General features: G+C 41.6%; 1 protein-coding gene across 7 annotated transcripts in view; it reads left to right on the top strand.

Moving 5' to 3' along the window:
* Positions 1-3,689: 3,689 nt before the first annotated feature.
* BICRA (BRD4 interacting chromatin remodeling complex associated protein) overlaps positions 3,690-27,058 on the top strand; it is a 128,798-nt gene continuing 105,429 nt past the window's right edge. For 2 of the 7 annotated variants that reach the window (XM_042861086.2, XM_042861084.2), the window contains exons 1-3: positions 3,701-3,821; positions 5,112-5,146; positions 6,997-7,126. The gene's annotated coding sequence lies outside the window, so the exon portion shown is untranslated. Of the gene's footprint in view, positions 4,083-5,111; positions 5,147-6,996; positions 7,127-27,058 lie in introns of all 7 variants that reach the window. The other 5 variants (XM_065571856.1, XM_042861089.2, XM_042861088.2 and 2 more) reach the window with 4 other exon arrangements.

Raw genomic sequence — 27,058 nt, 5'->3', positions numbered from 1 at the left:
TTCCAAAAGAAAGACATTTTAATGTACATTTTTGTGTATGTGTGTGTGTATATATATTTCTACCTAATAAGTAGAAATGTCTTCATCTATATTCACATGTGTATATGAAAACGTTTACTAATTAGCTTTTGTAAAACTTTTAAAAGCAAAATTTAAACTTTGTGTTTAAACTTTTAGGAGGAAGAGTGAGTACTGGCTATATAAACAAAATGAGTCAGGGTCCTGTGTTTTCCTGGCAACTCTGCCACTGAGTCACTGGGTGGCCTTGGATGAGTTACTTAATTGTTCTTTGCCTCAGTTTGTCCTTTTGTAAAATGACTGTTCCACTGACCTACCTCATCGGGGAGTTGCGAGGCTTAATGAACTAATGTTTGTATAATCATTAGAAATCCTCAGGTCTAGCAAAGGGAAAATATTATTATTTATAAGTATTCTTTAATTAATACCATTCAATTCCTTCCCAAATTTACTTATTTTTACTATTATTCTAAAGAACTGATGCAATTTTAATTCTGATGGAATAGCTTTCTGTCCCAGAATGTCTTCTAAGGCCATAATTGCTCCCCCTCTATCCATGAAAAAGCTCTATTGCTAATATTATAGTCCAGGTCATGCCGAGAGAAGAGTCATCTGGAGTCACCTGAATCTCAGTAAAATAACTCAGAAGAGAAAAGAAAAGGAAAAAGATCACAGAATTGAAAGTATGTCGCCTACAATGCTTTTAAAACTGCAGTGACCCAGTACCCGCCTACTGTTATTAGTCTATTGGTTAAAGCAGGAACAATTTATGATTAGATAATTTGTATTTATAATGAAATGCTCAATCTTCATGTGAGAGCCTCTCGTATGTGAGTAGCCCTATTAAAATAGGACTGAAGATGTATTAGAGGTGTCCAGCAGTGTCAATTGTCATTTTAAACTTTGTTATTTTAAAAAAGCACAAACAAAAATGCTCTTCTGGGACATTAATCCACATGTTGTATGAAAAGTCTCACTTTGGAGTAAATTTTCATGTCCCTCTTATAAATTATAAAGCTCTGAAGATGCAAGGTTTATAAAACTCCTGGCTGATTTTTTACTGTTTTATTAGCAGTACAGTGTGTGTATATATATAATAATGTAACCCATTTTACAGAGAGTTAAACTGAGGTACAGATGACCTGTTTCATCATTACACTGCACCTTGTATAGTCATTTACACCAGTGGAAAGTGGGTATAAAATGCTTCTGTAGCATTTTTGACTCACTTTGCACTGGTGGTAAATGACTGCCCAAGGTACACAGCAATGCCGAGTTGGGCCCAGAAAGATTTACTGATTTGTGTGCTCTACAGTGGGACAGTGACATTTTAATTTATTGTTTAAAAGGCCAGATCTTCAGCTGTGAAATTGGTGCAACTCCATTAATAACAGTAGGGGTGTGAGTATTTGCTTTATTTGAAGATCTGGCTTGAGGTTTAAAAAGCTGTTTGAGATTTTTATTTGATGGGAGGTGGTATGGCCTAGTGATTAGAGCCACTAGACTGTGACTCTGGAGACATAGGTTCTATTTCTGGCTCTGCCATGGGTCTGCTTTGTGAACATGGGCATGTGACTTCATCTCCCTATGCCACAGTTTCTCCATGTGTAAAAAATGGGCATAATGATGCTGAGCTGAAAAAGAGCTCCTTATTGGGTTGCCAACTTTCTGATTGCAGAAAACCAAACACCGTGTCATGTCCCTTCCCCAAGACCCCACCCCTTCTCCGAGGCCATGCCCCCACTCACTCCATCCCCCTTTCTTCCCTGGCTTGCTCTCCCCCACCCTTGCTTGCTCACTCACTCACTCATTTTCACTGGGCTGGAGCAGGGTGTTGGGGTGCGGGCTCTGGGGTGGGTCTGGGGATGAGGGGTTTGGGGTGCAGGAGAGGGCTCTGGGCGAAGGGATGGGACTGTGGGTTTCGGAGTGTGGGAGGGGGCTCCTGCTGGGGCAGGGGGTTGGGGTGTGGGAGGGAGTATGGTCTCTGGGCTGGGGGTGCGGGCCAGAACTGAGGGGTTCGTGGTGCGGGAGGGGGCTCCGCGCTGGGGCAAGGGGTTGGGGCACGGGAGGGAGTTTGGGATGCGGGCTTCGGGCAGTGCTTATCTCAGGTGGCTCCCGGGAAGTGGCCGGCATGTCTCTCCAGCTCCTAGGCACAGGAGTCCAGCCAGTGGAAGCTGCGGAGCTAGCATTTGGGGCGGTGCCTGCGCCACGAGCATGGGCAGCGCGTGGAGCCCCCATTACTGCTCTTGCACCTAAGAGCCAGAGGGACATGCAGGCTGCTTCCGGGAGCCGCGCAGAGTCGGCCACTGCGGCCCACCGGACATTCCAGTTGAAAACCGGATGCTTGGCAACCCTAGCGCCATGTGGCTCGAAAGCCTGTCTCTCTCACCAACAGAAGTTGATCCAATAACAGATATTACCTCACCCACCTTGTCTCTCTTTTTTAAAGCACTTTGAGATCTAATGATGAAAAGCATTAGGTATTATTTTCACTGAAAGGTGCTTCAGAATTACAAAATATTATTTTAACTTGTCCCCTTCTCTAGTTTTGAACAGTGGATTTGTTGGCCAAATTCTCTGCTGGGGTGAGTGCGTGACACTGCCCTGAAGTCAGTGGAGCTGCTCTAGTAATTCAGAATGGCAGGACCTAGCTGTGGGGAAACCTTCTGTCACTCTAGTAAGTTTTTTGTTTTGTTTTGGGGTTTTTGTGTTTGTTTTTTAAGTGTACCGAAGAGAAGGGGAAATGACTGTAAAGTTAGGGAAATGTAATACAATTTAAAAATCTGTCTTTCTTTCAAAAAATCAGTATCACCTTCTTCTTCACATTTGGAAATGTGCCCTGTGCATGAAGAGCTTGGTTGATGGTAACATCCTTTCAAGAAGGAAGTTGGTTTGAGCCATCTTGCCCCATGCCTAAGCCTAATTAGCAATTATTGTGGCTTCTTACCAGGATTTCTGGACAAGATAGACTTAATTATACCTATTAAACTTTTCAGGTTGGGGTGGAAAAGCTCAAGGGAAAAATATTGTTCATGTGTGAATAAGGATTCATTTAATTACTTAAAATTTACTCTATAACAGTTCTGATTATGCAGAATGGAATGTAGGTATGAAGAGGGAACAACAACATCCTTCATCTTCATTTCCTTTCACACACATTTTATTCAAACTATTTTGTGTTCAAAATTCCTGTACAAATTTGACAATAGAAGCTATATTATGGCCCTGTGTGCTTCATTAAAAGTTACATTCCTGATTAGGTTAACTTTCAGCAGTTTGGCAGGCTGATCGCAAGGCCATTTACAGCCAGGAAATAGAGATGATGCTGAGACTGCAGGCGGCTACTTCGCTGCAAACCCCCTTCTCTCTCCTCCCTCTGTTAAACTGTCACTGCACTCAGTTTGCACTGCACTTTTATACTGTAATGCACCAAAATAAACCCTTCCATAGTCCCACCCAGGTATAAACAAAATGTATATCTAATTCAAATTCAGCCAATCAAAGGGTATAAACAAAGCAGAAAGCCCTGCCTCTTGATTATTAATTACTCACACTGGTCAATCACATTTAACCTGTCTAATCAGGATTCAGGGTGATGCATGTAGCCCTTCCCATTCCTTTCTGAGCTGCTCCACTTTTGACCAATCAGGAAAGGTCTTTCTCTCTCTGGCAGAACCAGTTTTTAATTGGTATGCTGAGGACCCTTGCTTGAGCTGTACTTTGTGCTGCCTGAACACAGAGCCAGTTTGAGATTGTGCTTGAATTTACAGTAATACTGGTAGCATTCAGTCTATAAACTCCAAGTATGTAGATTGCTTAAATGTGTGTGCTCTCAATGTATGTAGCTATGCCTAAGATCAGTCATAAGATTTTGCTGGCTATTTTGGCTTTCATGGCCAGTTATAAAAAAACCCAAAATATTGTGGAACATGTAATATAATGAAACGAAAGACATTTTATTTTTTATCTCAGCATTAATTAAGGACCTGATCCTGCAAACATTTACTACCTAGTACAGTGCTTACTCTTAGTGGGAAGTCTTTGCAGAATTTGGCCCTAAAACTGTAAGTAATTTTGACAGTTTTGTTGTTGTTGTTGTTAAATATAACTTTTTGTTTTATATCAAACTCGGTATGTTCACTTGGTATTAAAATGTTAAAGAGGACATATTTAAAAAAAAAAATCCTTCCTTTCCCTAGTGAAACTATGCTTGTAATTTCTTTTCAGAGTAATTGACTCCCCTCAGGAAGACTGGTGATATTACAGTGCTTCCTCAGTTAAACTTTTTAGCTAGTGAGACCATTACTAGAAGGGGATGGGGAAGGATTATTTTCAGTACCTAATTTTCCCATTAGCCTGCTGAATGTAACTGGTCCTTTCTCAATATGTGAGAACCTAAGAGTATGTTGTTAGTTTTCCCCTAATTTCTCAAAATACTAAAAATCATGTTTTCAATAATTTTGATTATGAAGTACAATTATAACAAAAATTGTCATTTAAAACAACAGACTTCTGTGGCAACTACAAATGGCTATGAGAAGTAGTTTTATATAAGTTTTTTTTTAAATCAACTGCTATGAACTGCTGGGCAATCTAAGATCACAGTAGCTAGTGCTGCTTGCCTCCAAGGAAACCTTTCTCTATAGTTAGAAAGAAGTACATCCATCCCTTTGTAACCACCTGTGAAGTAACAAAGGCCATAATCTCACAAACAGTGATGCACATGCTTAATATTAAACACAAGTTAAGGAAATGAATGTTTCCAGAGCTGGATCTGATGTGATATACCAGGAAGACACAGTATGAATATAATTAATAATTGGTAATTAGTACATACCATGGGTAAAATCCTGGCCCCATTGAAACTTCTACTGACTTCAGTGGGGCCATGATTTCATTCCCGATCTCTTCTCAATCAAGATTTTGTTCAGTGGGAATTAGCTGATGAAATTTAACTTATAAAAGTATGATTAATAATTACCCAAGTCCAGAAAACGTATTTTAGGGGAGGAAAGCAGCAGCCATTAAATATTAATGGTGTAAATAAATTAAACTTGTATTTACTTGCATGATATTTTTCTTTGCTTTCACAGAGCAGTGGTGTGTTTGTGTTTTCTGTTGTGAACAGGTTAGTTTTAATAAGTGTATTGTTTTTATGAATAGTAATAGCATTACTACTTTGCACTTGTTCATGTACTTCGTGCATCCATTAAAATGATTAAATACATTTTTATTGGTTTATTTATCTGAGTCACTTTATTGCTGCTACAGAAAGCTGAAGTGATTATGATTTAGAGACTGAATTACATCAAAAGTTTCTATAGCTACTAACCATTCCAGTTTTCATTGAAGTCATATTTTCCTCTTAAGTTGAGTGAGATGAATCCAACTGCATTGATGTAGTTGGCTGAAAACATTGGTGCTTAATAAATAACTGTAGCAGCAACATTTTAAACTCAGTAATAATATTGATTTTACGGTCCCTTACAAACTATGCAAACTACAGATATCTGTTTTAAAAATTAAAATAATGTTTAGCATGTATATTTTTTATAAAGCACTATACAAACCTTAATAAGGCCTTGCTCCTGTAAACTCTTACATAAATGTTAAAGTTTAAGCACGTGTGTAGTCCTGTTGACTTCAGTGGGACTATTCAGATACTTGAAGTTAAGAAGTATAAGTTTTTCCAGGATCAGGCCTTAAACCCTGATTCTGCAGTGAGCTCTACATGGATGCATTCCAGGATTGGGGCCTAAGAGCTAATTAAACAATAAAAACAAGACAATAATAACTAGCAAGTTGAAAACCCTCGAACAGGGATTGAACCTGCTACTATTGAAGTCAGTGAAAAATACCTATTGATGTTAATGGGATCAGGATCAAGCCATTAAAATACATCTATCTTTCCACACACTCCCATTCAAATGATGAATGACCCCGTAACCTAGAGAGAGAGTAAACTTGCTAAATTTTATTTGAGGCTCAAATTCGAGAGGTGCTGGTCCCTCCCCAATCCCACTGTGGATGGAATCCTTTAAGCCTTGTCTGTTTTAAGGAAGATTTTGAAAAATGGTGGGAGCCCTAGTGTAGAGATTCTGCCATCAGTGACGATAATTTTCAGAACCATGTTGAATAGACTTGTTTCCAGAAAAGTTGGATGACAGTGGGCCCCAATCCTGCAATGAGTTGTGCCCTGGATTGGGGGCTGTATCATTTGGTCCTGTGGGAAGCAAGTCTGTTCCACACTGTTGACATTGTGGAAGTAACCAGCAGGCTTGTCAACCTTGAGTTGCTAACATGAGTGTTTGCAATGATTAAAAAAAAAATTTTTTTGTGTTGACTATAGATGGGGCCTGAGAGAGAGAGAGACTTTCATTTTGAGCTCATTTCAAATACCGTTTTAAAATGATCTGTTTGATGAAGGGATTTTGAAGTGTGTTTCATTGAGATCTTCAATGGGGCAGCATGGTATAAGACACTTTATTGTAGGTGTCATTGAAAACATCTTTACATAAATAAATGTTTTAATCTCTAGTTAGGCTGCAACAATTTGGAGCAGTGAACTTGGCTTTTTAAAAAATCTAAAAAATTGGTTTTTAAGTGCTCTTGAAATAAACACTCATATGTATCCAGATGCTGCAAAATGTTTCCTCATCTGAGGGAGATGCATTATAAACTGCCTTAAAATTATATTTGAAAAATGAACGAGATTTGGCACGTCTGCCTCTTTAAATCTTACTCATTCCAGCTTGACAGCCCTATGGTGTTTCTCTGCCGTTCTCACTTGTGTGTGTGGCTATTTTGAAAGAGGGGGGTGGGGCATCACAAATGTAAATCCTTTGAAAGGGGTGGGGGCAACTTATACCTGATTTTCTTTTTTTTTTTAGTAGAGGTAAGTGAAGTTTAAAAAAAAATGAAATAGAATTACAGTCGTTATTCTCTCTCCCTTCCTCTCTCGCGTGCTTTGCATTTTAGGAAGCGCTGTTGAAATGTAATCAGGCAGTGAGCTGAACCTCTATGTGTCTGTGCCTGCCGGGGTCCTGCCTCCGGAGCCCGTGCGGGGATGTCTCGGAGACCCCGCGCTGACTGCTGCTCAAACATCACGGTGAGTTTGTTACAATGTAGCAATTTCTCTTTAAATCTCTTAACTCTCTCTACCTGCAACTCAGGGCTGTGACAGGGCGAAAAAAACTGGGGAGGAGGGGGGGAAAGGGAGCCTTGCACCCCTCCTAGGGTAGCATCCCTGTTCCCTTTCCATTGCTCCCCCAATCCAGTTCCCCCCCAAACAGCCTCCTGTTACTGCGTCTGCAGGTCACGTCTACAGAATACAATGTAGCTTTATAAAACGATACATAATGTTCTATCGTTCCCTGCACAGACACAGCAGTGGAAAGAGGGGTGCTGGGTGCCCCTTTCTCAGATCCCCACAACCTTCTGGAATCACCCTTCTCCCCCTCCCCCAGTAAAGGGGTGGGGGCTTTGGGGAGGAAGAAAATGAGCTGTTAGTTTGCAGTGTTGGATGGTTATGACTTGGTTTTGATTTCTCGGTGAGGTTGTAAAGCCATCGTCTGTCTCTGTTACCCCACCCCCCACTCCTCCCAAGTAAAAACCAAGAAGGATGCCCACAGATGGGTCTTATCTAATGCTCGATTTTAAAATAAATGTTTTAATGGAGAGGTGAAGCAAAACAGATTTGCAATGTCAAAATAAAAAAGCCTGATCTTTATGGTTGCTGCTTTGCAAAGTATTACAAACGGTACATTGGTATTTGACATGGTATGGTAAAATCAAGCCTGGAGCTCCACTGAGGAGAGAAGACCTGCCAGTTAAGGGTTATCCTTCACTTGCTCCTCCCTTATGAAATTTCAGACTTGTGATTTTGGGATTGTTTTGTAAACCAGTGTGTGTCTGCTCAGCACTGATTTATTTTTTAAAAAAATGCAGCGCAACATGGTTACGGTGTCTGGTAAAGAAAACTAAATGAACATTATTAATCTTTTTTGCAAATGGGTGTCTCGCTACTTTTTTGTGGTCCTGAAGTTTGGCTGCATACATTTTAAAAATACATTTGGTAAATAAACCTGCAATTGATTATATTCACGCTCTCCACGTTTTCCATTTGTGTGCCTATTATGGCTTGACTTAAATTTTAGGTGGCAAAAAATATTTTTGGGAGAGTGTTGCCCCTATTTTGGGAGGTGGAGGGACATTTTATTATAACACACAATATGTTCTGCTCATTTTTTTCCTGTGGTTTTGCATATCCTCCTTATTGTCAAATCTGGTAGATTTCTGCTAGAGTTTATCCAGATATCTGTATACTTAAAGTATTATTGGTAAACAACACACATGCTTCACTGAAAAGTAATTGAACTTTGGTGAGGTATCTAAACTTATTTTAACCCAAAGTATAACTGATGTTTCCAAACCAGTTCAGATTGACTGGGACTGAGAGTGTTGTATTGATTGATTCTTTCTCTGTGATTGACTAAAAGGGTTCTGGTCAGACTCATGTTGTCTGTATTGCTCTGCTGTGGTATTTCTGTGAGTACAGGTGCTACTTATCAAAATTGACTGTTTACCACCAAGTACACAAGGAAAGGTGTTTGGAAATATCTTGATATGGGGCTGAGATGCACTGATCCTGTTGTGCTCACGTTAGATTTTTAAATGGCATTTTAAAAATAAGATCACAGTATTGTGCTCCATCATCCACTGAAGTGTGTCTAGGGTTTTGTTGCTTTTCAACACTAACTAAAAATATTTTCAGTTTTGCAATCAATATTTTATTATTAAAATAATTGCACTAAACGTCCATGATCTTTCTAGAACAAGAAGTCAAAGTGACATGGGTGGCTTTATTTCATTTGTTATTTAGCCTCATTTATTGTTGAGCTTCAGAATAATAGACATGTGGATGTTTCCTTTTTAAGTGCTTGAGCAGCCAAGTATTTCGCTATAATGAATCTACTTGTGAATTTTTACAGATTACATCATTTAGTGTCAAAATCCTACAGTCGTCTCTGCATTCTGTTCTTTTTGTGTTCTTGCTAAGCAGAGCATTCAGTTATAACTGTAAGACTAATGCAACTTTTAAAATTGATGAAACGCAGCAGCTTTGAATTTTTCTTTCTTCCTTAAAGAGTTCTGATTCCAAAAATGAAGAGTGTAATTGATTGTTCAGGGCTGCTATTTTCATGGCTGTACATTAGGCACATGTGGCATTTGCATGAATGCTCCTTAGCAGCGCCAAAGTTCCTGTCTTTTGCCAAATATTATTTGCGTCTTTGCCATTTGGTGCAGATCCACTGTACTGTGCCAAGTGGGAGCTGAAAGTTCATAATTTTTTTTTTTTTTTGTTCTGTTCCAGGAGTAAATGTATTTCTCATACTACAGCTAAGAATGGTTTGGGAGACTCAAAGTTAATTGAAAACATTAAAATATGGTGTGCTTCTATTTTATTTGGAACAGAATTACCATAGCATCCCTTTTCTTAAAACCAAACACTGCTCTCTGTTTCAGAGCCTTAATATGTGAACTATAAAACAATACACTTTTTTAGGTTCCCCTACCCCACTCCCCTGTTGTAGTTTCACCCTGAGTATGGAGGCTAAAAGCAAAAAAAGCCTTTACAGATATTATTTACAAAGCATAAAGGAAATATTCAGTGCCTAGAGAAGGTAGCCTTGGTACATCCCTCAAAGTTCATAACCCCACCTCTGTTTTATACATGTGCCAAGGTTTAGGAACTATGGACAGACCAAGTAATTTGAAAGTGCACAGTGACTTCTCTACTTTTAATAACCTGCTTGCTTTTGACCCAGAATTTTCATTCCTTGATTTTTGTAAAAAGTCATCCAAGGTCTCCATTGTGTGCAGAAAAAGCAGGAAAATCATTTATACAGCATTCAAAGTGCATCCTAGGTGCTTTACAGACAAATACAATAAATACAACTCCCTGCCCTAAAGAGCTTACTATCTAACCCCCCCAGTCCTGTGGTGTGATGTGGCTGGAAAGACCCCTGTGCTCTTACTCAATATATGTTCCATTCTATATGCATCCGAAGAAGTGGGCTGTAGTCCACGAAAGCTTATGCTCTAATAAATTTGTTAGTCTCTAAGGTGCCACAAGTCCTCCTGTTCTTCTTTGTGCTCTTACAGAGACTCAGCAGGTTCACTAGGATTCTGCATGGGTGTGGGAATCTGTTTTCACTGTTCACTTCCCATCAAGTTCCAGCATTGGGGCCTAAGGCCTTGATCGTGGAAACATTTAGGCATGACTTCACTCATGTTTATCACCATTAATTCAGTGTGACTACTCACTGAGTAAAGTTATACACGTGCTAAAGTGTTTACAGGATCAAGTCCTAGTTATAGAGCTAACTCCACAAGTGGAAGTGATAAATAATATGAGGGAAATAGGATGAAGGAAGGACAAGGATTATTGTTTGAACTTCTTGGTCACATACATTTTATATACTCATACAAAAATATACCTTTTTATATTGTGATAAACATCAATATTTTTAAACTGTAGTATATTCATTTTAATGTAATCTTGGAGAGTAAGTTAATGGCTAGGATGAAGCTTTTTGGCAAGGGAATTTACATGTGTAAAAGGAGACAGTTGCCTTTTTTTAAGACTGAGGGAAATTATAGATAATGCAGCATGCTGTTTAGATTTCACCCCTTACAATTTATTTTAAAATATATGAACATGTTACACCCCAAGTCTTTAAAGGATAGGTACTAAGTAAAGAATAGTTCTTAAGTCCAGTGGGAAAAAAATATAGATGGGGATAGATTTGGAGCGGTTAGAAAAGATAATGATACCACATTTAGTGTTAGTTTTCCCAACTCTGGCTTTTTCCTTTGTCATGCATTTTCCCTTACAGTGTATGTCCACGGACATGGTTTGTTTTTCAAACAGCTATCTTCCTCCTTTATTTTCCCTGAATAAAACTACTGCTTCTACTTAGAACTATTTATAATTAGTCACTTGCCCTCAATTGATATGTTTGCATGTATGGTAAATCCAGTTAATATTAATCTGCATCCATTGGCTAGGGTTGTCAATTTTCTAATTGTGCAAAACTGAACACCCCTGTCCTGCCCCGAGGCCCCGTCCCCACTCACTTCATCCCCCTTCCCCCTCCCCCGCCCCCGTCGCTCACTCTCCCCCCATCCTTACTCACTTTCACCGGGCTGGGGCAGGGAGTTGGGGTGTGGGAGGGGAGTGAAGGCTCCAGCTGGGAGTGCGGGTTCTGGGGTGGAGCCTGAGATGAGGGGCTTGGGGTGCAGGAGAGGACTGCTGGGGCAGGGGGTTGGGCTGCAGAGGGGGATCGGGCTCTGGTCTGGGGGTGCAGGCCCCGGGTGGGCCAGAAATGAGGGGTTCAGGGTGCAGGAGAAGGCTCTGGGGCAGGGGGTTGGGATGTGGGGGGTGAGGACTCCACCTGGGGGTGCAGACTCTGGGGTGGGGTTGGGGATGAGAGGTTTGGGATGCAGGACAGGGCTCCAGACTAAGGCCAAGGGATTCAGAGTATGGGAGGGGGTGTGGGCTCTGGGGTGGGGCCAGGGATGAGGAGTTTGGGGGCAGGAGGGGGCTCAGGGCTGGTGCAGAGTGTTGGGGGGGGGGGGGCTCTGGGAGGGAGTTTGGGTGTGGAAGGGGACTCCGGGCTGGGAGAGGGGGTTGGGGTGCTGGAGGAGGTTTGGGGTGCAGGGTCCCAGCAGTGCTTACCATGGTTCCAGGAAACAGCCGTCAGGACACTGCAGCCACTAGGTGCAGGGCGGCCAGCCAATGGGTTCCCAGCCAATAGGAGCTGCGGAGCTGGCACTAGGGGCGGGGGGGCAGCATGCGGAGCCTCCCTGGCAGCCCATGTTCCTAGGGACCACAAGGACCTGGCAACTGCTTCCGGGAGCCCCGCGGAGCTAGGGCAGGCAGGGAGCCTGTGTTAGCCCCGGGCCTCTGCTGCGCCGCCGACTGGACTTTTAACGGCCAGCCGGCAGAGTCCTTTTTTGACCAGGCGTTCTGGTTGAAAACTGGATGCCTGGCAATCCTACCATTGGCAGGAGACTAGACCCTTTAAACTAGGCTCAGCTTTCACTTGGGTTCTCTCAACCCTGCAAAAGGTTGACACCAAATAGAGAAGTCCCTTCAGGAAAGAAGAGTATGCAGAATATATGTGTACAAATGTCACGCAAATACTGTAGAATCTCCTTATAGTGAATTTGAATCTAGTTACATTCTGTTGTGCGGTAGAGTGAAAAGCCTGAATTATTTCATATGTGCAAACTGCAGTGCCAGTTATAAACTACTTCATTGTTGTTGTGCTGTGAATTTTTACTAGTATTTCACTGTGCAGTTAATATTTTTCTATGTACTGGTCAGGCCATATGTGCATATTCCGCAATTCACAATACTTTGTTTAAAAGAAACATCACAACCAGTTCCCAATGGGTAATGCCTCATCTGCACTAGACAATTCTACTGTGTGCTGTTAAAATGTTAATATTGGCCTGTGTGTGACTGGCACATTTCAGAGCCTAAACTGTATGTCCCATTTCAATTGCATTTATCCCCTTGTCCACACATCTTTACAGTATAGTAAAACAGTGCAAGCACGTGGCCTCCTGGAAACCTATCCCATCGTTCTTGACACAGCCATAATGAGTAGTAACTTGTGGGAATACAGAAAACAGACCAAAAGTTTCCAAATGAGTGACCAGCGTACTATGGGACAGTGGAGGACTAACTGTAGTGTGCTAGCGAGTTTACCGGCGCTCCTTGCCTTTGTTAGCACTGTAACATCACAAGTTAGTACAGGCTAAGGGTACGTCTATACTACTCTCCGGATCGGCGGGTAGTGTTCAATGTATCGGGGATTGATTTATCGCGTCTTGTCTGGACACGATAAATCGATCCGCGAATCGATGCCCGTACTTCACCTCGGCAGGAGGAGTAAGCGGATTCGACAGGGGAGCCGCGGCAGTCGACTCGCCGCCGTGAGGACGGCCAGGTAAGTTAAACTAAGATACTTTGACTTCAGCTCCGCAAATAGTGTAGCTGAATTTGTGTATCTTACTTTGAACCCCCCACTAGTGTAGCCCAGGCCTAAGAACAGACACTATTTAGACTTGTAGAAGGGCTGACCTAAACAGTATAAATAAAATATGCCTTTAGAAAGTTTGTATGTATGCCAAACATACATGGGCTAATCTTATGTAATATGCCAGAATTCTCCAGTGTAGACAAGGCCTTAATCTTCATGTTACGAGAACCACTCCCTTGCGTTGGCAGCCATATTGGTAGTCTCAGTAAAGAACCTCAATTTTGATGTGGAGACTGGGCTATTTTCTTATCTCCTGATGTGTTCCTTCCAGGTGAGGGTCAAGCCAATTGGTGAGGCAGTGGAGAGGAAGTCTCTGAGGAAGGTTGAGGTAGGCTAGATAGGTTGAGGACTTCAGTCTTCAGTGTTGTCAAGCTACAATCCTTTGCAGTTCCAAATGCAGTTACACACCACTCACAAAAAGCACCGTTCCTAATATATTTTTGTTCACCACCACCAATGCTCTGTTACTTTATATACTCATAATTTCTGTATTATTTTTTTGTATTGAGGGATCCAGAGTGATTTACTGGCAGGCACTAGAATAATCAGGAAGGTAAACATGTTCTGTAACACAATCTAGAGGGGTAACTTCATAAATCACATTAGGGACTCTCTCTTTCCATGTTGAGTCTCGAGGGAAGGAGGAAATTGTGCCTTCATCTGTGTGCACGACTCCCATTAAAATAAATAGAAACCTTGCTAATATGCATTTTTGAAGGTAGCATTTGTCCCTCAAAGAACCACTGTTTCAAAGGCAGTTCTGGTGCTGAGGCAAACATACCAGCAGTGGTGCAATACTGGCTGTCATTCATTAGTAATTTTCAGTTATCAATAATCTCTACAGGGTTGTTTTGTCTTTTCCTTCCTTTCTTTGAGTAACATTTGATTTCACCTGCCTTAGCTGTTAACCATCAGGGGTATCAGTTCAGCCCCAGAGCAGTGTTGCCTTCTCATCATTTCTGGTTGGAAGCCATCCACTATTGCATTCTGGCTTTCTCAAAGCTGGGGACTCACACATCTATTCAGTGTCTTCTGTATGAAACATTCAAACAGGTTGATGGCACATCATAGACTTCTTTAAACATGACAACTCAGAATACACCTTCAGAGATTCCCTCCTGCCCCCAAAGGCTTTGGAACCTCAGATATAATTGTCATCCTTTCCATATCTGTCCCATAGCAAAGAAGTTTGCACAAGACTAACCTTTTCATACAATAAACAGATATACAGTCAGCCTTCTCCCACTCACCCCAACTAGAATGAGGACAGCCTGTTTTTGTAAATCATCCTGGTCACCACTAAGATGCATAATCATATAATTTTCATCAAAAGTACAAATCAATCACAGATTTGTGATATTCAGTGTCCACTTTTATCCCTTTTAAAAAAGATAAAATAAAATGACTCAAGCCGCCTTTATCATCAATGGATTTTATGTGTTGTATAGAGATGTTGGAAGATGTTTGAGGTCTTGTCAACACTGGGGATTTGTCCTGATCTCATCCACTGGTGACCAACCACTGAGTAACTACACTGGTATAAATCCCTAGTGTAGACAGGAAAACCCCCTCCTTGATACTAGGGTATGTTTCACTGATGCAAATAGCAGACTTCCCTGTCTACACTAGGGGTTTGCACCATTGTAGCTACCCTGTTTCCCCGAAAATAAGACATCCTCCGAAAATAAGGCCTACTTACAGTTTTGCCTCTCGTTGTAATATAAGGCATCCCCCCGATAATAAGACCTCCCCGATAATAAGGCATCCACCGATAATAAGGCATTTTTCATTTCTGAAAAATAAGACATCCCCTGAAAATAAGACCTAGCGCATCTTTGGGAGCAAAAATTAATATAAGACACTGTCTTATTTTCGGGGAAACAGGGTATGCTGGTTGCTGTCCGCCAATGGCTGAAATCCCCAGTGGACTTCAAGGACTTTAACAAGGCTTAAAAATTTTACCTGACACCTGCTTACCTTAGGACTAATCTTATTAATCAAGATGAAAAATACCTGTGTTATCTCCTGCCCTCCCCAAAGTCACATTCCCCCTGCAGTATAAAGGACTAAAAAAGTTGTGTACTGTATTTAACTGTAACATATTGTTAATCAACCTTCTGTTTAACAAGTCTTTTCAAATGTAACTTGCTACCGGAACTGATTGAATAGCAGAAAAAATGGAGTATATTTGCTGAGTATTAATGTAGCATTATATTTGCCAAACAGGATTTTTCCAGCTATAGAGATGGTCTCAGTACCACAAAAACTCTAGTTTTGCCAATATTCATTTTAACCCAAACTAAAACAATCAAATAATATATTTACCACATCTCATTCGAACACTCCTACTTACTACATCTCTCTTGCTATTGTTTTGTTTCTTTCCTTTCTGTCTCCACTTTCTCTTTTCTATAATAGATCATGGTATATCTTTTCCTGAGTTGTCTTTGGCCTGTTTCCTTTTTCTTTCTCTCTCTCCCATTCCCTTTCCAATCGTTGTGTTGTACATCTCCTCTGATATATTTTCTTCTCCCTTCCACTCTTTCTTTACTTCTCTTTTTTTTTTAAACATATTCCGTCAACCTCTTCCTCTTTCCCAGCCTCATCCATGCATGAAGAGGGCTTGAAAATTTTACCAGACCACTAACAGCAAGATGATTGCTGCTACAGATGGATATGAAAGAACGTGCGTGGGGGATGGGGGGTGGGTGGAAGGGTAACTCCACTGTTCAGGGCAACTTTACCCCTCCATGAACTTTCTGGCTGCTGCAAGGAGTTGTTTTTGTCACTCCATTTCCCCCCCCCCTTCACGTTTTAGTCCCAGACTCCACTGTCTGTCTCTGCTTTTACTCTTTGCTTTGTCAAGCATCAGCAGAATGAAATTGACGTGGTTCTTGTCATTTTCATTGCTGCCCAGAGAGAACTGAAAACCAGCCATGAAAACTAACAAGATTCTGCTCAGTTTTCACTCTGGTGCAGTTAGTGGAAGCTCTAAGCAGCAGCAGAGGCAGGAAGACAAAAATTGGTTTCCATTCAGGTTAAAGTTTTCTTTGTTACCATAAGCAGTTGAAATACCTGAAAGGTGATGCATGCACCAGACAAAGTTCCCTACTCATCCAGGACAAATGGTTTTTTCAAGCCTGGGTTAGAAAAGTAACATGAAAATGGTGAATAGGTTAAAAAAACAGTTGAAATCAGTTTAAAGTCAGTGGTGGTCAAAAGTAATTGCTATCTGGTCACCCTTCAGCTATCTTCTGTGTAAGTAAACTATTGGTTTCAGCCCATTTCCTAGTAGGGTGGGTGTCTGTCTCTCTCTCTCTCTCTCAATCTCTCACCCTCACCCACCGTAATTGGCCTACTTGGCTGCATCTACATTAGCAAATAATGTGCTCCATAATTCATCTTTGCTGCAGCTGTAGACAAAGGTGCTAAAGGTGATCCATCCAGGTTCTGGATGTAAGGCACTGTCAGGAAAACCCACACTCCTACTGCATCTCCTTTACCTAATCTATGGATCAAGGACATTCGTCTCCAAGGACTAACATCCTGGCACCTTTCACCATCATAAAATTCACTTAAAATATTTTTGACAACCAAAATGATGAACAATCTCTGCAAATGTATTTGAACTAAGACTTTCTTAAGAGATGGGTCAGAAAACAGCCCAGTGTTGCTCATTGTTTAGGCAAATCATGACGAGGGTTTTCAGACTCAAGGAAGATTTCTGCCCTGCACACAGCAAGTGCAGAGGAAGGCATCCCTCTCTCTCTCTTCTCTCCCTCCCTTTCTCTGAAAAGAGAACACTTTGCTTTCTATTGTACTCCTCCTCCTGCTGTGGTTGAGGGAATGAGAGTCTGGAAGTGATTTCAAGCAAAATGTTACAAGTAAATACAGCATGTTGGGGGAGGGGGAAGGAAGGGAAAGGAGAGACAGAGGGCAGTCAGGCTCCGAGTTCCATTGTTAAAAGGAAGGTCCCCTGACCTAGAAATGAGACATTTCAGTCACCACCTAGGGACATGGCAGCATCAACCAGACAAGAACTGGAAATGCATTCAAACAGCATTGTCGCACCTTTAAAAAAAATTGTGGTATCTTCCTATATATGGTAGAGAGATAATTCATACTTGAAAATATTTCTTCTCATGTATCCTAATTCTTCCCTTCAACCTTGGTTATAATCATTAAGGGCATTTCCGTACAGAGAACCAATCGTGCCTCCTGGAAGTTCCCCACCTGAAGTCATCCTTTTTCTGGTTTTGTCGTAGGGGAGGGAGTGTATTTTACTATTTGCAGAACTAGGACAGGTGGGTCTAGGCCTGCTCAAAACTAAAGACCCATTCCCTCAACTAGGGGAGGAACCACTAAGCCCAGACTGCAGTTGAGTAGGTGGGACAAGAAAGGAGAAAACAGGAATGAGTGAGGTCAAAGGTTAAAAGTGAGGGAGACAGAGAGAGAAACTGAGCAGAGAATCCTGGATAGTGCCCACCACTCATCAAAGGCACCTAAGGAGTCAGTGGACACTGCCCACAGGGCATAGGCGCCAACTTCCTCTCTATCTGGGGGGTGCTTGACTCCTCCCTCTGCCCCAGGCCAGCCCTCACTCCACCTAGGATTCCCCGGTGTCCAATTTTTGACCGGAACACCCAGTCGAAAAGATACTCTGGAGCTTGCAGTCAGCACTGCTGACTGGGCTGTTAAAAGTCCAGTTGGCGTGGGGCTGGCAGACTCCCTACCTGATTCCCCACGGCTCCCAGGAAGTGGCGACATGTCCCTCAGCTCCTAGGCAGAGGGATGACCAGGGACCTCTGCACATGTTGCCGCCACCCTGTGCGCCATCCCTGTAGCTCCCGTTGGCCAAGAACCGTGGCCAATGGGAGCTGCAGGGGCGGCGCACAGAACCGCCTGGTTGCGCCTCCGCCTAGGAGCCGGAGGGACATGTTGCTGCTTCCGGGGAGCCGCCTGCATCGCAACCCCCTGCCTCAGCCCTGAGCCCCCTCCCACACCCAAACTCCCTCCCAGATCCCACCCCCCCCTCCTGCACCCCAACCCCCTGTCCCAGCCCTGAAACCTCTCCCACTCCCCAAGCCCAACCTGCTCCCCAATCCCCCGCCCCAGCCCGGTGAAAATGAACAAGTGAGTGAGGGTGGGTGAGAGCGAGCGACAGAGGGAGGGGGAACGGAGTGAGTGGGGGCGAGGCTTGGGAGCAGCGACGGGGCCTCGAGGAAGGGACGGGGCAAGGCTGTTCAGTTTTGTGTGATTAGAAAGTTGGCAATTCCAACCCCTTCCTCCACCCTTGCCTCTTCCCATCCCTGTTCTGCCCCAGGCCCTGCCTCCACTCTACCCCTTCCCCCAAGCTTCTGCCCCCACCCTGCCTTTTCCTGCTCCTGCTATGCCCCTGGCCCTGCCCCCAATCCACCCCTTCTCCCAAGGCCCCTTCCCACCCCCTCCCCCAAGCGTGCCCCTTCCAGCGCCTCCTGCACGCCGCGGAACAGCTGTTCCACAGTGTGCAGGAGGTGCTGGGAGGGAGGGGAAGGAGTTGATCAGCAGGGCCACCAACAGGCAGGAGACTGTGGGCGGGAGGAGAGGAGCTTGGCTGCTGGGTGCTAAGCACCCACTAATATTTTTCTGTGGGTGCTTCAGCCCTAGAGCACCCATGGAGTCGACGCCTATGCCAGAGGGAGTCTATTCTAGTGCTAGGGCGAGGGACTGAAATTATAATACATAGGTTCTATTCCTTTTTCTGCCATTAACTACTAGGTGACCTTGGTCAAGACACTGGTCTTCTCTATGCCAGTTTCTCCTTTAAAATAGGGATAATACACACCTTTAGAAAGTGCTCTAAACTCCTCAGATAACATACACTGTATAAGTGCGAAGTGTTACTGTGAGAAATGATTGACATCATAAACACTGGATCATGTAATCTCTTTACCTTCCCAAATTTAACACCTTTGCAGCCCACATAGAGGCAACCTCTGTATGGCTGGACATGGACTTCATTTAAGAGTTAGTGCTACACCTTAATTGGTGGAGGGTCTGCTCTTGAGCATTGCATGGCATTCTTTCTTACTCCATAAGACTGAGCATACTGCCTACATAGTGCTTCTGTTGCCTACCAACGTGAGGAGGGACTAGGACCAGAACTGAACCTTCCTCTCCCACCTGGATAGTTCAGCACCTGTAGTTTCTTTATTGTACACACCAAAAATAATCCACATGTAAAAGAATGTTCTCTAAAACCACCCAAAGCATAGCAATTCAGAGACCAGTCTGACATTACGTGCGTCAAGATATGTATCATCAGTTTGTTGTAGCCAATATGGTATCAAATGCTGGTCTGAGACCTCTGCAAATAACTGGAGGAAAAAGGGATGTGTGCTGAGGACAGATTAACTTGGAATGTCCTTTGGTTGAATTATTACATCTTCGCTGTTGCTCATATGTTTTGGTATATTTTAATTCCTTCATATTTATTTTGGCCGATAGTTTTCCTATATAAGTGTGTTTACAGGCTTTAAGAACGTTATGCATAGTTAGAGTTGTTATGGTGCGGTGCGTGGTTGCTGGTGAGAATATGCTTAAGATTGGTGGGTTGTCTGTGGGCGAGGACTGGCCTGCCTCCCAAGGTCTGTGAAAGTGAGGGATCATTGTCCAGGATGGGTTGTAGATCACTGATGATGCGTTGGAGAGGTTTAAGCTGAGGACTGAAGGTGATGGCCAGTGGAGTTCTGTTGGTTTCTTTTTTGGGGCTGTCTTGTAGCAGGAGGCTTCAAGGGGGAGGGATAGCTCAGTGGTTTGAGCATTGGCCTGCTAAACCCAGGGTTGTGAGTTCAATCCTTGAGGGGGGCCACTTAAGGATTTGGGGCAAAATTAGTATTTGGTCCTGCTAGTGAAGGCAGGGGGCTGGACTCGATGACCTTTCAAGGTCCCTTCCAAAGGAGATAGGATATCTCCATTTTTATATATATATATATATAGAGAGAGAGAGAGAGAGAGAGAGAGACTTCTGGGAAGGTGAATTATTGCTAAATATCACATACTGAGTCGGATTCCTTCATCCCCTGCTTTAGCCTCAAGTTTTGGTGTATAAATCCTGCCAATATGCAAAAATCCTTAAGTGTGTGGTAGCTTCTCTCAACTTTCTCAAATTAAACATCTGTTGTTAAAAATGAAATGAACCCCCAAATTTTCCACCCAATTGGAAAAAACAAACATTCCAGTGTAAAATGGCATCTTTAAAACCCATATGGCCCAGGCTACAAAGGGCTCTGAACTAGATACTCTAGACTTACTTCCTTCTGTGTGTTTCTTTGATTGACAGTGTGGAAAACTCCATCAATCTGAGGCACAGTGTACACTACAGATAAAATTCTATTTGGGACCCCCTCTTCCAACATCTTTGCCCACTAATGAAATAGCTTGAGAACTCCTGCCTTAGTCCTCTGCCAACTTGCCCATAGTCCTGTAGCACTGTTCTCAGGAAGAAAAACCCACAACTCTCTGTCCATGCAGGTTAGGGAAAGTATGCCAGAACCTTACTAGCAACAGCTGCATGTATATATATATATATGTGTGTGTGTGTGTGTGTGTGTGTGTGTGTGTGTGTGTGTGTGTGTGTGTGTGTGTGTGTGTGTGTGTGTGTGTGTGTGTGTGTGTGTGTGTGTGTGTGTGTGTGTGTGTGTGGCTTTAAAAATCTGTTTAATGTAATCTGGGGCCATAAACCCTAAAACGCCTTAATCCAAATTGTGTGATTGTTGTATGGTGTCCCTACAGGGAAGAGTTAAGGTTGTTTTGAATGCCTTAAGTATGCCTTTCTTACCTTAGTAAGTTTAGATTTCTTTTAAGTGTAACTTTGACTCTAAATTTTCTGAGTTTGTAATGCTTGTTTTTGGGATAATTGTAGCATCTTTGTAATGTTATTTTACTCTTAAATTGCTCTAAAATGTTGCCCATTTTAATGTAGTTTCTTGTCTAATAATTTTATTTATTTATATATATAAAAAATGGGTGTGTTTTTTTGTGTTAAACGTGTATGTACATATTGGTGAACCTTTTTTTATAATGTGTACATTACTAAAATTTGCCTCCAAGTGGTTGTGGGAGTGCCAGGTTTGAACATTCTGAAGATTTTTACTATTATATTTCAAACCTGTCTTAAAATTTGGGGTTGACAATGGCAATGTTGACAGTGGCATAAGTGCAGTGCAACTAGTTATTGTCATTAATGTAATTAGGAGAGAGAATACAGTATTCTGTTACCTTCAGTTTTATTGTAATAAACTCTGCATGCATTAAGTCATTGTGCCCTGATTGATTTTTTTTTTTATTATTATTATTATTTATTTTTTTAGGTGGGAGGGGAAAGGGAGGAAAGTGTTTGAAGGGTAATTGTATTGTAGAAATCAACATAGGGGGATTTAAAAAAAATACTAAAATACAGGAAAATGTCTATATACAATATAATTCTACATTGTTTTAGGTTAAATATATTATGTAACCCTAGTAGTTTTTTTTGCAAAGTATTATTCTCCATAGTGCCAACTTCAGGGCAGCTGTATTTTCTAGGGGTTCTGGGAATCAGGCTTCTAGGTTCTATTGGCCGCTCTATAATCATGTATCGGTCACTCCCTCCTCGCCCTCCCCCCCATTTTGAAAGGACCCCGATGAAGTTAGACACCTAGTGAATTTCATTGGAAGTTGGGCACCTGACTCCCTTAGGATATTTCTAAAATCCCAGCCCCAGTCTATAATATTGGTATAATGATACTAAGGTACTTCACATTGTTTGAAGGGTTTGAGGCTAACGAATTAATCGAAAAGCACTTCAAGATCTTTAGATGAAAGGCACTGTGGAAATGTAAATCATTATCATGGTGACTTTTTGCAGCTGTTATGGATTATAGGAAAAGAAATGGCGGAGGCAGTTAATTTTTTTTTCTTCGTTATATTCCTGGACTTGCATTGCTAGATAGATATTTTGGTCTGAATATAAGCAGAATTGTGTTTGTTTTGTTAGCATGTTTGGCAGCTAATAGTTAAATTGTAGGTTTTTGATGCATTGTTTATAAACAAAACACCATATTCCAGCTGACCAAGTCCCAGTTTCCAAAACAGATTAACTGTTTTTTTGTTTTTTATTATTTGAACAGCAGAAGAAATGTTTTGTGGCACAAAGTATATATACACTTTTATTAAGGATGTTATTTGGGGAACTAATTTTCATACCTCTCCTATCCCATCATGGTTTAAGGGAATGTAAATCATCCTTCCTATTCCCCTCTACACCCAATATGATTCTGCAGTGAAGTCGTCATAATGTTGATAATCTGATACATTCATTTCCATGGCAGCAGACTCATGTTACAAACATAATGAAAATTTCCCTGCAAAATCTGTCTGTTTTATGTTCAGCGTTCTAACGGCATCCATTGCTATACTATTTGAGCATCATGCACGAGAAGCCGGCCTCTGTGACACTAGACCACTATTCAAACCATAGAACTGGAAAATTAAGTTTATTTAAAACTTAGTTTCCTTTACCTTAATAAAATCATTTGCCGTTCTTCTAGAGCACCTTTCATTTGAGGATCTCTGTGCTTTACAAAGTAGTTAAAGTGTTGGTATCCCCATTTTGCAGATGGTAGAAATTAAGGCACAGAGAAATGAATCCTCTTGTCCAAATTCATATAGGGAATCCTTCTCTGGCCACTGGATATTTTGTTCTCTGTTCTGGTCTGGGAACTGCAGGTGCATGGCATCACTGAAAATTGGATCACAGAAGTCCGGACTCCCATGACCCTGTTTTAATCATTACGTTACCCTGCCTTCCTTTAAACTACTGGTAATAGAAATTGCATTTAAAAGGAAAAAATACAAATGTCAAGCAATACAAGATAGATCTGGACAAGGCAGGAAGTTTGCACACGTAGTTTCATGTTTGAAATGTTCTCCTTTTACCTAGTTTTAGGCTAATATGAGAACTACTTTTTCATCTCTAGGATGATATGCATTATAAAGGACAGATCAGTCCAACGAATTTTAGAATGCAAGGGTTTTGAATTTTGAGAAGTAATTCAAAACTTTGGGTCCCATTGTGGGAGGTGCTGAGTATCCTCACCTGCCCTTTGCACTTTATAGGATTAGACCCTTAGTGTGTTGGAACTATGCCAACATGCTGCTTTTTTCATCTCCTGTTATAGTTGTCTTTGCTAATACATACATGCAACAAGATTTTTGCAGAGCATGTCAATCTATGTCCCTAAAGTTAAAACTAAATACATTTCCAATCCCTACTATCCCTTTCCTAAGAGATAAAATTATAGTTCAAAGGAGGCCCACAAATAGTTTATAGTACTACAGGTTTCTTTTGGCGAAAACTAGCTGATGTCACCCAAAGTAATCAGTGAAGTAGGATGGTGAGGCCAGCACATTCTGAAAAGAAATGTTGCTATAGAAAATCAGCAAGGATGATAGTGCCTGGTAAACGCTGTAAAAACTTAACCACTGCTGTCTCCCTGGGTGATTTACATTCCTTTCAAACTTACCGGTAAACATAAATGAAAACAAATGAAAGCAAAAGCTAGACCTGGACAAGACAGAAATTTTTTAAGTTAGAACCATCATGTGTAGGTTCTGGTTTGGCTCTCAAAGCTAGAACACTGCCCTGAGCTGTTAAGATTTGTTATGCACACCATATGGAAAAGATGATTTCTAAAGTGATATGGCGCATATTAAGGCTACTGTCGCCACCAAGTAGTTAGAGTCAGAGTCAATGGAAAATAAACTTTCTTCAACATCAGGCGAGTCAGAGCTGGCCACAGCAATGTTCATCTCTTTATCATTTAGTCCATAACACCCCAGTCTAAAAGTGCTCAAATCTAATCAGATTCCGGCATGCTCCAAAGTCCATTTATTTATCCGGGGCTTGAGGGAGGGAGAGGTAAGGTGAAGGCTGGCTATAGCTGAGTGGAGTAAGGTTCCATTTGGAGGTGAGGAGTGGTTGTATGTCTGTGTTTCAACATATGTTAAAAAAACCAATCAAACACCTGGATCCACTAACTTTCCTTTTCTTTCTTCTTTTCATTATGCAGTGAAAGAAAATGTTTACAAATCATCTTTCCTGTTTTTAATGGCAAGGCCCTACTGTTGAGAGCTACAGTGTTAGAGGTGTGGATGTTTGGGGGAGGGAGATTTGACTTCTTTCCTGGGGGTCAGTGTTACATCTCACAATCCTTGTATCCATGACAGCATAGTGCATCCTTGGAGTTCGTACTCATTGCCTAAATCAGGGGTTGGCAACCTTTCAGAAGTGGTGTGCCGAGTCTTCATTTATTCACTCTAATTTAATGTTTCGCTAGTAATACATTTTAACGTTTTTAGAAGGACTCTTTCTATAAGTCTTTAATATATAACTAAACTATTGTTGTATGTAAAGCAAATACGGTTTTTAAAATGTTTAAGAAGCTTCATTTAAAATTAAATTAAAATGCAGAGCCCCCCGGACCAGTGGCCCGGGCAGCGTGAGTGCCACTGAAAATCATCTCGTGTGCTGCCTTCAGCACGCGTGCCATAGGTTGCCTGCCCCTGGCCTAAATAGTTTACTCACATCCCTTATGAATAAAAATGAATGTCAGAAGGAAATAGGTCTATTGTACAACCTCAGAGTTCAGATTTTTAAAGAGTTCCAAAACCCAGATAGGCATCAAGTGTCAGCATTTATGCTCTTTATTGAAAGGTCTGTGCAGATCCAGTGACGAGGCTGGATAATACAGGCATTGATTTCTGATTTATAAACAGATTTTATATTGGTTTTTGGGACTGAGAACTTACTATATTTAGGAATGGGTCAAATTGATCCACTGCTAGTAAAATCCATGCATTTACCCCCTGTCTGTCTTCACAGTTAGGACACTCAGAGGATAGTTTTTATAATATTATTGTCCTTTTACAATATGACTTCACACTACAACTTTATTTTGGGTCTCATCTTTCATACAAAGCCTCTCTAAACACTGAGTCAAATAAAGGAGTTACAGCAGTAGTGAGATTGTGTGGAAGAGCAGAGAGGAGACCAGTGATAAATGAGCTGTAGAAGTGGTGAGGGGAATACAGCACAAGATCCCATTCACACTCAAATAAGTATCCTGTTGGGGGGAACAAGGGTGTCTCCTCTTCTCATACTTCCCTCCCGGAACATAGTTAAAACATGACTTGACCTTGCAAGGTATATGGGATTGAACTGAATCCTGTTCCTGAATCAGGGTTCATTCCTGTTTAAGGCTATAGAGACTATGTGGGAACACAGTTCAAACATGGTTGGTTTTGTCTACATGGTGAGTCCAAACCATGTTTTAATTGTGTCTTGGGAGGGTGAGGACTGTGGTCTATCAGTATGGTGGTGGAAAGGATGTAAACAGAACCTCACTCAGTATTCCTCTCACCATTCCCATAGATCATTTAGTGTTGGTCTTCAAAATCGTTTTCAGTATTTTCATTCTATGTTTCAGGCGACTGCCATGTGGATACTGGATCCTCCGGTATAGTCATAGAATCATAGGACTGGAAGGGACCTCGAGAGGTCATCTAGTCCAGTCCCCTGCACTCGTGGCAGGACTATTTATCTAGACCATTCCTGACAGATGTTTGTCTAACCTGCTTTTAAAAATCTCCAATGATGGAGATTCCACAACCTCCCTAGGCAATTTATTCCAGGGCTTAATCACCCTGACGGTTATGAAGTTTTCCTAATGTCCAACCTAAACCTCCCTTGCTGCAATTTTAGCCCATTGCTTCTTGTCCTATCCTCAGAGGTTAAGAAAAACCAATTTTTCTTCCTCCTCCTTGTAAATTTTTACATACTTGAAAACTGTTATCATGTCCCCTCTCAGCCTTCTCTTTTCCAGACTAAACAAACCCAGTTTTTTCAATCTTCCCTCATAGGTCATGTTTTCTAGACCTTTAATCATTTTTGTTGCTCTTCTCTGGACTTTTTCCAACTTGTCCACATTCTTCCTGAAATGTTGTCCCCAGAACTGGACACAGTACTCCAGTTGAGGCCTAATCAGAGTGGAGTAGAGCGGAAGAATTACTTCTCGTGTCTTGCTTACAACACTCCTGCTAATACATCCCAGAATGATGTTTGCTTTTTTTGCAAGTGTTGACTCATATTTAGCTTGTGGTCCACTATGACCCCAGGTCCCTTTCTGCAGTACTCCTTCCTAGGCAATCATTTCCCATTTTGTAACTGATTGTTCCTTCCTAAATGGAGTACTTTGCATTTGTCCTTATTGATTTTCATCTTATTTACTTCAGACCATTTCTCCAGTTTGTCCAGATCATTTTGAATTTTAATCCTATCCTCCAAAGCACTTGCAAACCCTCCCAGCTTGGTGTCGTCCCCAAACTTTATAAGTTTACTCTGTATGCCATTATCTATAGTGGTAGTTGCTGTATAGATGGGACCAGAGAAATAAGATTTATGATATTGGTTAGACCAAGTCCATGGAAGGTTTTAAAAATTAGAGCAGTTTTTAACTGAATCCCCCCCCCAAAATGGGTAGGTGATGGAATTATTTGAGGTTGGGAGTGATATGGGCATGCTCATTTGAACTCTATCCATTTAAAAAAAAAAACCTCTTGGAAATATGAACAGAACTACATTTTTAAAGGAAACAGTTCACATACTTAGCGTACTAACTATGTATGATAGCCGTTTGTAGCATAAAAATAAAATTTGTACGTTGACTTTGTTTGGTGGCAGGAGGGGGAAGTGTTTAGAAATCTGATTCTGCAGAAATCACCTGTAAGTTGGCTTTTTAAAAAATCCTGTCCACCTCAAAAAGATAGTGAAGGCAGCAGGGAAGGGTGGCGCATTCCTGCAGCTCCTTCAGCAGAGTATGCATTGAAATGGAGATTTCCTTGATTCCCTG

Source organism: Chrysemys picta, chromosome 17 (genome assembly GCF_011386835.1).
Source record: "Chrysemys picta bellii isolate R12L10 chromosome 17, ASM1138683v2, whole genome shotgun sequence".
NCBI classification, from domain to species: Eukaryota; Metazoa; Chordata; order Testudines; family Emydidae; genus Chrysemys; species Chrysemys picta.
Note: the sequence above shows the minus strand (reverse complement) of the source record. Positions and strands in the feature narration are given on the sequence as shown.